Source organism: Miscanthus floridulus, chromosome 7 (genome assembly GCF_019320115.1).
Source record: "Miscanthus floridulus cultivar M001 chromosome 7, ASM1932011v1, whole genome shotgun sequence".
Classification (NCBI taxonomy): domain Eukaryota; kingdom Viridiplantae; phylum Streptophyta; class Magnoliopsida; order Poales; family Poaceae; genus Miscanthus; species Miscanthus floridulus.
The window spans coordinates 47,881,630-47,894,024 of NC_089586.1; the positions used below are offsets into that span (position 1 = coordinate 47,881,630).

Consider the following 12,395-nt stretch of genomic DNA (forward strand, 5'->3'; position numbering starts at 1 on the left):
TCACTGTCGGTTTTAGCCCAGCACCAATCATTTTTTTTATTTTCAAGCTCATAACTGACAGTGAAGATACATCACTGTCGGTTCTCATAAATCCGGTAGTGATAAAACCGGTAGTGATATGCAAATCTGGCATAGTGTACACACCCCGTGATCCAATCTGTTATTACAGTATGCCTACTATCTTGATCATGATGCCATTCGTTATGCCTGCTGTCCTAATCTTGTTGCCGTTTATTCTGCTGTTGTTCATGCTATTCGATCTAACTAGTATGTTAGGACTGTTCACGAAAGTATATGAGATCGTCATGATTTATATTCTGGTTTTAATATGAAAAATGCTTACTTTTTCAACACCACTTAGAAGATATCAGTCATGTATGTCATTCTCACGTAGGGCGCACATCAAACTATACTCTCGGTACAGACCGGAGCTATAGCTTTCGTACCGTAAGAGTCGTCTAACGCTATACACATCAACAAATTATATATATCAAGGCCTTGTTTAGATGGCAAGAGTTAAGAAAAATTTGGCACTGTAGCACTTTCGTTTGTATTTGACAATTATTATCCAATCATGGACTAACTAGGCTCAAAAGATTCGTCTCGTAATTTATAATCAAACTATGTAATTAGTTATTTTTTTATCTACATTTACTGCTGTATGTATGTGTCTCTAAATTCGATGTGATGGAGAGAGAGTGAAAAAACTTGGAACTTTGAAGCAATCTAAACAAGGCCCAAATATTACTCAGCATAACGACACATAAATTGGCGAGCTCTCGCTGGCTTTGGAGGCAGCAGGAGCACCCCATTATTGATATTAATTAATCAGCGGTTAGCTACGCGCTAACCCAGGGGACGGCCGGCCGGATTAACAAACTAACTTGGTCGGCATAATTTTAAGTGGCCTTACCTTTCAAAGTCGGACCAATGGGATAGCGATACGAGGACCAGTGGGAAGCGAGCCTTTTGGGCGAGGGCGTGGGCGTGGGTGGCCACACCGAGGGCTGGCTAGCTGCAAGGTCTGGTCTTGAAGGGATATGATATAGTACTGCAGCAGCTCCGTGCCCTTCTGAGCATGCATGATTAATTAGTTAGCGGTCGCGCGACTCCCCAAAACCAGCCTGTCTGAGAGCTAGCTAATCAAGGTCCGCGCTCCGCTGCTGCCGCCTGTTGGCGTGGATCTACCGGGAAAAAGGGGAGAGAAAAAGAAAGTAGGGCCATGTTTAGATTGGAGTTAGGAATCAGTATTTGACATTGTAGTACTTTCGTTTGTATTTAACAATTATTGTTCAATTATGGTCTAACTAGGCTCAGAAGATTCGTCTCATAATTTACAATCAAACTGTGTAATTAGTTATTTTTTATCTACATTTAATACTCCATGCATGTGTTCAAAGATTTGATGTGATGGAGAGAGAGTGAAAAAACTTGCAATCTAAACAAAGCCTAGCATAGCTAGTTTAGTTAGATGCCCTAGAATGAGGAATCAGCTGAGAATTTGGTGGTTGACATGAGAAGTGCCTAGCTTGCCTCCTCCCTCCTTGCTTTGTCCGGTACAGGGTAGTAGCGGTGGTGGTGGTGGTGGTGGCGTCCCTCTCCTCCTCCCCCTCCCTCCCACCTATCATTCTTCTAATCTAGCAGCGGCAAAGCGTGGTGAGGTGAGAGCGAGACAGAAAAAGAAGGGGCAGGACGCTGTCCTCCTTTCCATCTGATCCATGGTCTCTTTTCCCCCCAGCCCTCCTCTCAGTCTCACACACCACAGCACAGGCACAGCCGCACAGCCCAGCCATGACCTCATCAGCTCCGTCCTCCTCTCCTAGTAGTCCTAGCTTTCGTATACATGCCTTGATAATTCGCTAATTCTTCGATCTGCTCCTCCCAGGCCTCCTTAGCTTGTTTACTGCTCCCTTTGCTTTCGTTGCTACTGTTCCATCTCGTAGGTTTCGTTGTCGCCCCTGGCCGCCACTTGAGTGATTTGTTAGCAGATAAGATTGAGGCCTCAGAAATAAAAAAAGATCCCGCCGCGAGAAAAAAGAAAGAGGGTGAGAGGAGAGCTAGCACTAGCAGCAGCAAGGAGGGAAAGAATAACCTAGCAAGCCTGTGCTGTGAGGTGAGGATGGATCCGGTCTCAGCATCCATACACGGTCACCATCTTCCTCCGCCATTCAACACCCGCGACTTCCATCACCATCTCCAGCAGCAGCAGCATCACCACCAGCTGCAGCTCAAGACCGAGGACGACCACGCTGCGTCATGGAGGTGGCCGGGGGGTGCGACATCTCCGAGAGCATCACGGCGTTCGCGCGCCGCAGGCAGCGCGGGGTTTGCGTCCTCAGCGGCACCGGCACCGTCGCCAACGTCACCCTGCGGCAGCCGGCCTCCCAGGGCGCGGTCGTCGCCCTCCACGGCCGGTTCGAGATCCTCTCCCTCTCCGGCTCGTTCCTCCCGCCGCCCGCGCCGCCCGAAGCCACGGGGCTCACCGTCTACCTTGCCGGCGGCCAGGGGCAGGTGGTGGGCGGCAGCGTCGTCGGCGCGCTCACAGCAGCCGGGCCCGTGGTGATAATGGCAGCATCTTTCGCCAACGCGGTGTACGAGCGATTGCCGCTGGAGGAGGATGACATGCTCGCGGCACAGGCACAGGCCGACAGCGCAGGAATTCTCGCGGGTGCGCAGCAAGCGGCGCAGCTCGCCGCCGCCGGCGCTGTGGATCCAAGCCTCTTCCAGGGACTGCCACCGAACCTGCTCGGCAACGTGCAGCTGCCGCCAGAAGCAGCCTACGGATGGAACCCTGGCGCCGCCGGTGGCCGTCCGGCGCCGTTCTAATAATTGATCAGCCCGCACGCAGCTTAGATGGTTAAGTGATTTAGCTTTCTTCTTCCATCTTTTACTTGAATTTGTATCGTGGAGAATTTCCGTCGGAATTGCATATGATTTCCCATGTTAATTAGTAAGTTATCTTAATATTGTTTCAGAATATGTAGCTCGATTTCTGCCATTTCCTTTCGCTATTTCTTGTGTCGTCATGCATAACTCTTGTTGCTGTTGTTGACTTGAAGCCGGGTTTTGTACCTTATCAAAATCATCTCTTTTTTCCCCCTGTATTCAGTACATCAATTAGTCCTTTTTTCCGTATAGGACATACTAACTAGGAAGAAGGGCAAGAGAGGAAACTGGCCTGGGAACGAATTGAGGAATGATAAAATGGTATGGGATAGGCTTGGGGAACATGTGGAAAGATGTGTGTACTTTTACCCTGGCCTGTGCAAACTTCTCTGACTCCCAAGCCTTGGAAATGAAGGTTTGATCGGTACGAGAAGTGCCTGTCCTGACACCACCACCACAGGCACCACCACCATCATCATTGCATGCTACAAATTCTGCCATCTCTTCCCACACTCCCATGGACACTGACTCTCGGAATAACTGAAAGTCTACCCACTGACGTACCAGTTACTACCGTCGTGTCCTGCTGCAGGACAATTAGCAGTGGCAGTAACTTCGATTGCACGTACTACTACCTTACAATTTTTTTATTATTATGTTCCGCGCGCCACCACATACATCACCCGGCTCTAGGGCCTGATACCGGCCGCCTCCATTGCTGTCCATGACCATGATCGTTCATACATAACCTGAGTTTTTTTATCTACTTCAGATCCGGCACGAGCGCGCCCTTGTCTCCACCACCTCCCAAACTCCCGTTGCTCACTGCTTATGCCCTCCACCGTCACCATGCTAATCCTGACCTTCTCGGCCTCTTTCTCTGGCTGATGCCCCTGTCACTTGCACCGCCCACCCGGCGGGCGGCGCCCCAGCTGCCCTACCCTCTATTATTGTCTTGACCACCAACACCGTTGATCTGGCGGTCTCCCCGGAAACCCCCTTCTAATTAAGCCAGTAGCTATGGAAACTCCTTAACTCGTAAAGCCCCGAACCCTAACACCAGAGTGGCCGGTCTTGGTCTCTAGCAACGGCATGTCCATTTCATTTTGTCCTTTTTTGTCTGCATGCATGCCGCACGGGTGAATCCTGGTGCACAGGATGATTAAGCATTTACCTTTTATATATACCAAAGTTAGCTTGATCTGTTTGGTTTTGTTGCTTGATTGTTTCAGTGATCATACTGCACTTCTACTAAAATATTATTCGCCACCGAGTAAAATGGTTATGGTAATCAGGGGCATGCAGGTAGCCCCATGCATGCGCGAGAGATCAGACTCGGGAAAATATTGCCTCGTCCCGAAAAGAATCGAAATATATGTTGCTTCTTGAGGATTAAAAAAATCAAGTTTGATTAGATTTATAGAAAAATAATATCAGCATTTATATATTTGAATAGGCTTATTATGAAAATATATTTCATGATTAATCTAGTGATATTTATTATAAATTATAAATATTAGTACTTTTTATATATTTTTGTCAACCTTGAAATTGTTTGAGAAGCAAGATTTCATTTTTTTATTCTATATGGAGGGAGTATTTTATGCAGTGCTCTTGCTCCTGTGGTCTCCCGGTTGGGGATCTATGAACGTGACAACTGCACCACGTTGCAGGTAGAGGGCCAGTGGAAGTCGTACATTTTCGAGGCATACTGCCAGTTTTCAATGCCTGCAGCACCAAACAAGGGAGCACACGAGGTGTTAGATCTGGCCTCTATTTGATGCCATGCTATATCTCATGTTTAAATTTTTGTCCACTGCTCTGGTCAATTTGGACGGTATCTGTGTGATCTAGCACGAAGATATGGCTGGTCTTCAGTTTTAAATATTTAGTTTTTCTCTCCTTATAATTCGCTAGTAGATTTAAACTACTTGACCAATCATTCAAACTTGCATGACTACGTGTCTAGATGATATTAAGGGCAGTTCCAACCTAGAAGTTATGTGGTAGTTTCTATATTTGTGAAATCATATAGACACAAAGACATAGAAACTATATTTTGATTGGATAGTTTAGTTTTTTGTCCAAGCACATGTCTTCTCTCTCCATCATCTACCTATCGCATCTCTTCATATCTTAGTTCACTCGTTGATATTGTTTCTTATGGCACTCACAATGTTAGAAACTACATATAGTTTATACTACCTCCGTTCCAAATTATAAGCCGCTTTGACTTTTTAGGTACATCCATTTTGCTATGCATCTAGATATAATATATGTCTAGATACATATCAAAATAGGTGTACCAAAAAAGTCAAAGCAACTTATAATTTAGAATGGAGGGAGTATATGTTTATTAATTTAAGTCTTAATTTCCCTCGTCTATCTATCATCTCTCTTTATGTCTTGGTTTCCTGGCCTGTAGACATGGTTTCTTATTAAGAAACCATTTCCTCATCTCTCCTTACTAAATCGCATGCTACATTGGCAAAATGCTTACGTGGCAGGGAAATTAATGCACATAGAAACTATGATAGTTTCTACACCGTGAGTGCCCTTATCTAAGAAATTATTTCTTCCTCTTTCTCTCTTCTTATTGCAGTGTCACATCATCTTTTTGTTTAGTTGTCATCCTAATTAATAAACATAGAAACCATCTTGTTTTTTTGGTTGGGAGTACCCTAAGAATAGGTGGTTTCCATGGCATTAATTAAGGTGCCCAGTAAAATGCTTGATGTAGCATTGAAATTAAGGTGAGATAAGAAAATGGTTTCTTATTCAAGAAAACATATCTAAATGGGAACACAGATCAGAAGAGTTGTGATAGGCAGATAATAAGAGAGAAGATAGATGACTGAATGAAACTTTTATTTGTAGGAATTATCCATTGGGAGTATAGTTTCCATGTGTAGTGTCTACATTAGTTCATGATTGGGACTACCCTAACAATGCTAATTAGTTCTTCCTTCCTATTAGCTTGTGTGCTACTATTATTCATAATATGGGCAACTACAATATTCGACCAAGACTGTCTTGTTAAAAATTATCCCTCACATCAACATGTTGGCCGTTAATCTCCACAAATAGAAATGGTGATTAGATTTATCAATACAAATAGACAACATCAAAGATGACACAAAAGGCACAATATTTGTTTAATTTGTAAGGTTGAACTGAAGATTATGAACCTAGTACTTCAACTATAGGCCACTACTACAAATTGGATTTCAAGAGACTATTGCCTAGATTAACATAGGTGGGCATAAACGAACATTGCATCTAGAAATTGAGAAGGGTGCCTATAGAATAGTTTTTACTTCAAATTATTGGATACTATATTATCCAAGCACCTCAGTCCACCCGTTGGTAATGGAAACTTCTGATCGCACACCAGGTGTAATTTCCATTGGAACTAGCTAGCTAGTATCCCAAAAGGAAAGGTCTTTTGTTTTGAGGGAACATGAGAACTTCTTACTAGTTAGTTCAACATGGATGGTTAGTCCCTACCTTTCAGCATGACAAAGCCAAGCACCTACTGCTAGGTTCAAAAATCTAAGAATACTCAAATCTTGGTAAGCCCATCTTTCAAGTCTACCTTCAAATTTCAAATGTCAAATTGACCGTGTCTTTTCTAGAAATACTTGAACAATTCAGAGATCTGTCTTTACCAAAATGGAATCTCAAGGAAATACTAAATGACAAGCTCCATGCTCTACTAAAACAACACAAAACTTATTGGAAACAGAGAGGGACAACTAAATGGGTCAAACTGGGATACGAGGGAACCAAATTTTTTCATGCAAATGCAACAATTGAGCATAGGAAAAAACTTAATCTCCTCTCTGAAGAATGAAGATGGCAACCCTATTTTTGCTCACCATGAGAAAGAAGATTTCCTCTAGACACATTTAAAGAAATATTGGGCACCACAGAGGTGCATCAAATGCACTTTAACCTTACAGACCTGCTTCCTTTAGATGACTTGTCTTGCCTCGAAGAACCCTTCAGCACAGAGGGAATAAAGGGTGTCATACAAAATTTACCCTTACAAAAATCCCGAGGGCCTGATGGGTTTAATAATGAGTTCATCAAAAAAATGCTTAACAATAATTTCTAATGATTTTTATAATTTAATCTCAGTTTTTCATCAAGGTGCTCTCTGCCTTCAGAGTCTAAATGGGTCTCTCATAACACTAGTACCAAAAAGGATGTAGCTGAAAATGTTAAGACCAATTTCTCTTTTAAACTCCTAAATGAAAATAATTACCAACTTATTGGCAAACAAACTACAAAAAGGTTATCTTGGCTATGGTGCACAAAAATCAATATGGCTTTCTCAAGACAAGGACAATCCAAGATTTTCTTGCTTGGTCCTTTAAAGATTTACACATGAGTCCTGAATAAAAAAAAGAATTGTTAATCCTAAAATAAACCATGATGTTATGTTACAAAACATGAGAGCAAAAGGGTTTGGGGAAACATTGCTTTCATGGATGAGAAAAATCTTTGAGTCAGGAACATCAACAATGCTACTAAATGGAGTGTGAGGGAAAAAATTCACTATAGAAATAGGGGTGACATAGGGGGTCCCACTCTCACCTTTACTTTTTGTACTAGCAGCTGATCTCCTTAAGTTAATTCTCAATAGGGCAAAAAATCTGAACATTTTGAAGCTACCAATCCCCATATTGCATACTCAAGACTTTTCAATCATCCAATATGTTGATGGCACACTAATTATTTTGGAACATTATGGCAGACAATTATTTATCATGAAGGCACTCTTAAATACCTTCTCTGATTCTATGTGTCTTCAGTGAAATTTTCTAAATCTATGATGGTGCCCATAAACATGTAGCCAGATAAAATTGATCATTTGGCCCAAACTTTTGGTTGTTCAAAGGGAACTCTTCCATTCACTTATTTAATTTATCCTAAGGAAAACCAATGGCTAGGAATAATAATAAACTAGACATCTTAAGATTTACCACAAACTATAGTACCAAATATTGTAGAGGAGTAATCGAATGTTGGATAGGAAGGGTGACGAAGCAAGTGCAAAGTAGCCTAAGGATAATTTAGTAAGGTATAGCTATGTAGGAGAACAACGAGAGAGTACAAGGTTCCTATGATTCAAACTCTACTCCTATGGTTTATCTTAGTCAGACAGTTGCAACATAAAGATTGAGTCCTTACAATAGGTACACTAGGTGATAGTCGAGACAATAGGAGGAAAAACTCCTACCCAAATCAGTTATTTTTTATGGGGGCCTTACCTTTTAAGAACTTGCCTAAGAACATGTGGTGGAATACAAAGACTAGACAAAGTTGTCACTACTTGCTAACTACCACAAACAATATGTGCGACAAAGCGGCAACCAAAGGCAAGATCGAGTATAAGCACCACGCTTACACCTTCCTCGCTACTCTAATTGTGATCACACAAGCTGATTAGAGCACCTAATGAAAGGCGATGATCATGTACAAGTGTGCTTATAGAATCATCAAGCTATTATAGAGCAACTATATGCTAAGACTAACCACAGCAACAATATAACAAGTATAATGTTACACAAAGTAAATACTAAGTAGAGTAGAGAAAGAATAATATATTGAATAAAAGTAAAGTCTTACAAAATGGAAAAGGTACAAGAACTATACCAGACCAGAAGACCAGCTTCGGGAACCAAAGCAGAGCTCGACTATACTTCTAACTCCCACACTAAACTATCCTACTAAGAAGATAAAATGGGGCTAAACTAATCTTGAGAGCTCTGAAAGGTCCTAATATGGCTAGAAGCGGGTGAATAGTCTATTTAAAAATTCTACAAAGCACTAGAGCAATTGATTAGTATGACAAACAACGTAATGCAATTTTGCTCTAGCTCTACAAGGGTTGCAAGCCACCTATCCCAATAATTCTAGTTGCTATGATCACTAGGCGCACATAAGGGCTAAGTCACTACTCACTAAGCTAGTGTGCTCTCAAAGACTAACTAAAGAGCCACACTAACCAAACTAACAAGCTCTCAAAGACTAACTACACTAAAAAGCTTGGCAACTAGTTTGAAAGAAATGTAAAGGAGTGAGTAGGGTGATTATACCACTATGTAGAGGAATGAATAAATCACAAGATGAATACCAATGCAATCACCGAGAGAAATCCAATCACAAGATGACACGATTTTTCTCATGAGGTTCACGTGCTTGTCGGCACGCTAGTCCCCGTTGTGTCGACCAACACTTGGTGGTTCGGTAGCTAATAGGTATCACACATCTTGCCCACCACAAGAGCGCTACAAAGAACCTACCCACAAGTGAGGCAACTCAATGACACAAGTAGTCCACTAGAGTTACCTTTCGGCGCTCCACCAGGGAAGGCAAAAGACCCCTCACAATCACTGGGAGATAGCCATGAATAATTACCAACTTGTGATGATGCTCCTCCACTGTTGCAAGTCATCTAGGTGGCGACAACCACCAAAAGTAACAAGAAATCCGCAGCCACAATGATCCCCAAGTGCCACTAGATGCAATCACTCAAGCAAATGTACTTGGAATCACTCCCAATCTCACTATGATGATGAATCAATGATGGAGATGAGTGGGAAGTGTTTGGTTAGGCTCACAAGGATGTATCACAGGTGAAAATGTCCAAGAGAGTGAGCCCAAGCCATGCCCCTTCTATTTATAGAGCCCCAAGGACTCCACTTGTTGTTGCCTGTCGGGGGCTTGACCAGACGCACTGACCAGACACACCCCATCATCCGGTTAGCCAGAGTCTGGTCGCTCTTGGCTATCCATGTGTCCATGTTTAAATCCCATGCGTTGATCTTCAACGGTCGAAAACGGTCAGCGCAGCTAGTCAACCACTGACCGGACGCGCCGCTGCTACCGCAGCGCCCATTGAATCCGATCGAGTATAGAGAGCATCCAGAGCCAATTTTCATCGACCCGACGCGTCCTGTCAGACATGGTCGAACGCGCGCCAGAGTTCGGTCCTCACTACGCTTGCAAACCCTACCGACATTAGCATACGTCAGCGTTCACCTGACGCGGCCCCTGCGCATCTAATCCTGTAGCTACACCTGTGTCCGTTTGCCACCTCACGTTGTGCCTCCATTGGACAACATAACCGAATGCACCCCCTACATCCGATGATAGCGTCCAGTCACTTCCCCGTGCCCTCGGCCAACTCTACCAACCCGGCTAAAATTGACCGGACGCGGCAGGCAGTGTCCGGTCACTGCCCAACACAGAGTCTGTTCACTATGCTACTCCTCCTTTTCTTTTTCTATCTCCTCAACCCCATCACCCTTGCCTCCAACTTGCTAACCATAAAGTGTAGAACTTGTGTGCACGTGTGTTAGCATTTTTCAAAGTATTTTTACAAGGGTCAAAGTTACCACACTAGGTTCCTAAATGCATATGCAAGAATCATATCACCTAGTGGCACTCACAACTTAGCCAAAGATTTCCCCTCTTTATAGTACGGCTATCGATCCTAAACGTGATCACACTCTCTATAGTGTCTTGATCACCAAAACAAAACCTATTTGATACCTTTGCCTTGACCTCCTTGGTTTTTGTTTTTCTCTTTCTTCTTTTCAAGTTAAGCACTTGATCATCATCACATGTGGCCATCTTCTAGCTCCACAACTTGGATTGGACTACCTCATCTAATTCATACACTTAGATCAAAGGTTAGTCATAGGTTTCATCAATTATCCAAAACCAAACTAGGGCTTTCAATCTCCCCATTTTTGGTAATTGATGACAACCTATTTACAAAGATATTCAATGAAATCTTTTAGGATTCATGTTGCTTGCCCTAGCATATTACCATGTGTAAAGGATATGGACAAGTTTCATAGACCTGAATTGGTAGTATTAGCTCCCCCTACATATGTGCTAAGAGTTTGGATTTGAAAGCTTGCACATATGCATGGAAAGGATGTTTTGGAGAGTAATAGCTACCAAATGATGCTAAGGTGTAAAGAATGGTCCTTTGAAGCGTGATACCAATCGGAGTTGTCATTTCAACACCAACCTTAGCACCATGGTTTGCTAGATACCACTTGAAAAACAACAAAGAACTAGATACCTCATGAGATCAACATTATAAACAAGGCTCTAGTAGCACTTGTAAAACTTCAAGGAATATCTAGCTATCCTATGCATGCTAGTTTTCAATTCATCAATCATTTTCTATAATCTAGCATGTCACAGAACCGACCAATTTATAAGAGCACAAGTACAAAAACAATCGCCGAAACGATCAAATTCTCGCACTTGAGCCCATATAAACCAGGTAGTCAACTGAAATCTCGAAGGATTTCAAACCAACTTGCATACAACCAAGATCACAGTAATTCAACATAATATATCGTACGTTACAACATTTCACAGACGGTTTGCAAATAGGTTACAACACCTCAGAGTCATTGGTATTACAAAACAAGTCTTGTAAAGTATGCGGAAGCAAATAGTTTAACTTACACACCCGAGTTCAAATACAAATACTGGTTTGCTGATCACAACCCGCAAAAGCATTCAGATAAGAGAAACAGAGATCATGCCCATGATCTAGTCTTCATCACCCGCTGGGTGGAGACAATACTTACAGAATCCCTGATATAGAAGGTCATCTACAACAAGAGGGAATAAACCCTGAGTATGAGAATGTACTTAGCTAGACTTACCCGTCAGAAACCAAAACAAATGACACCAAGGATCATGCATAGCTTAATTTAGTGGATCTGGCTGACACTTTCTTTTTGCGGAAAAGCATAAGTAATAATGATCAACTCTTAACCTGAACTAGCAGTGACTTTTAGCCATTAACCTATCATCTATATTAGCACCTGTACTAAGCAATCATTTGATTAAGATGCAAACATTAATAACCATATCAGGTATAAATCGTGGCAACATTATCATCATCATCCATTTAACCATATCGTTAAATTAATTGAATCTATGTTGCCGCTGCTCAGTCAAGTTCTCACTATCCAGGAGAGATGGTGATTCAAATCGATTCCTATCCAGCTGGAGGGGTATTCCTAACACAAACCTTGCTTCCTCTGTCAGGGTCGCAAACAAGTCACCGTTGGTACAATTTAGAAGTCGCGAGTCCGAATAGTGCCGCAAAATTAGAGAACCACTCTGCCATGAGTGCTCGGTGACTTAACCTGCCCTTGGGCTTACACCAATGGCTCCCTGCATATCCTTACTTCCATCCAGATTGCGGACCCCTGCTCGCGTCCCCAGCCTAAATCGAGCTACTAGGCTTCGCAGTCGGAACGACTTATCCGGCCAGCTAAGTGTTAGGCTATGTTCAACATGACATAAGGACGTACAGCGTATCGGACCTTAAACGACACAGACGGAGTCACTATGTCCAAACCTACACAAGACTCCGCCCGGTCTTAATTCATTATTAACATGGTTCTTTTTCACGATAGCAAATATAGCCAACCGTGATCCACCTCATCCTAAAGCTCGCAGGT

At 42.7% G+C, this 12,395-nt stretch overlaps 1 pseudogene; it reads left to right on the forward strand.

The window, feature by feature from the left end:
• Positions 1-1,739: 1,739 nt before the first annotated feature.
• On the forward strand, positions 1,740-2,932 carry LOC136463184 (AT-hook motif nuclear-localized protein 24-like; annotated as a pseudogene).
• Positions 2,933-12,395: the final 9,463 nt, after the last annotated feature.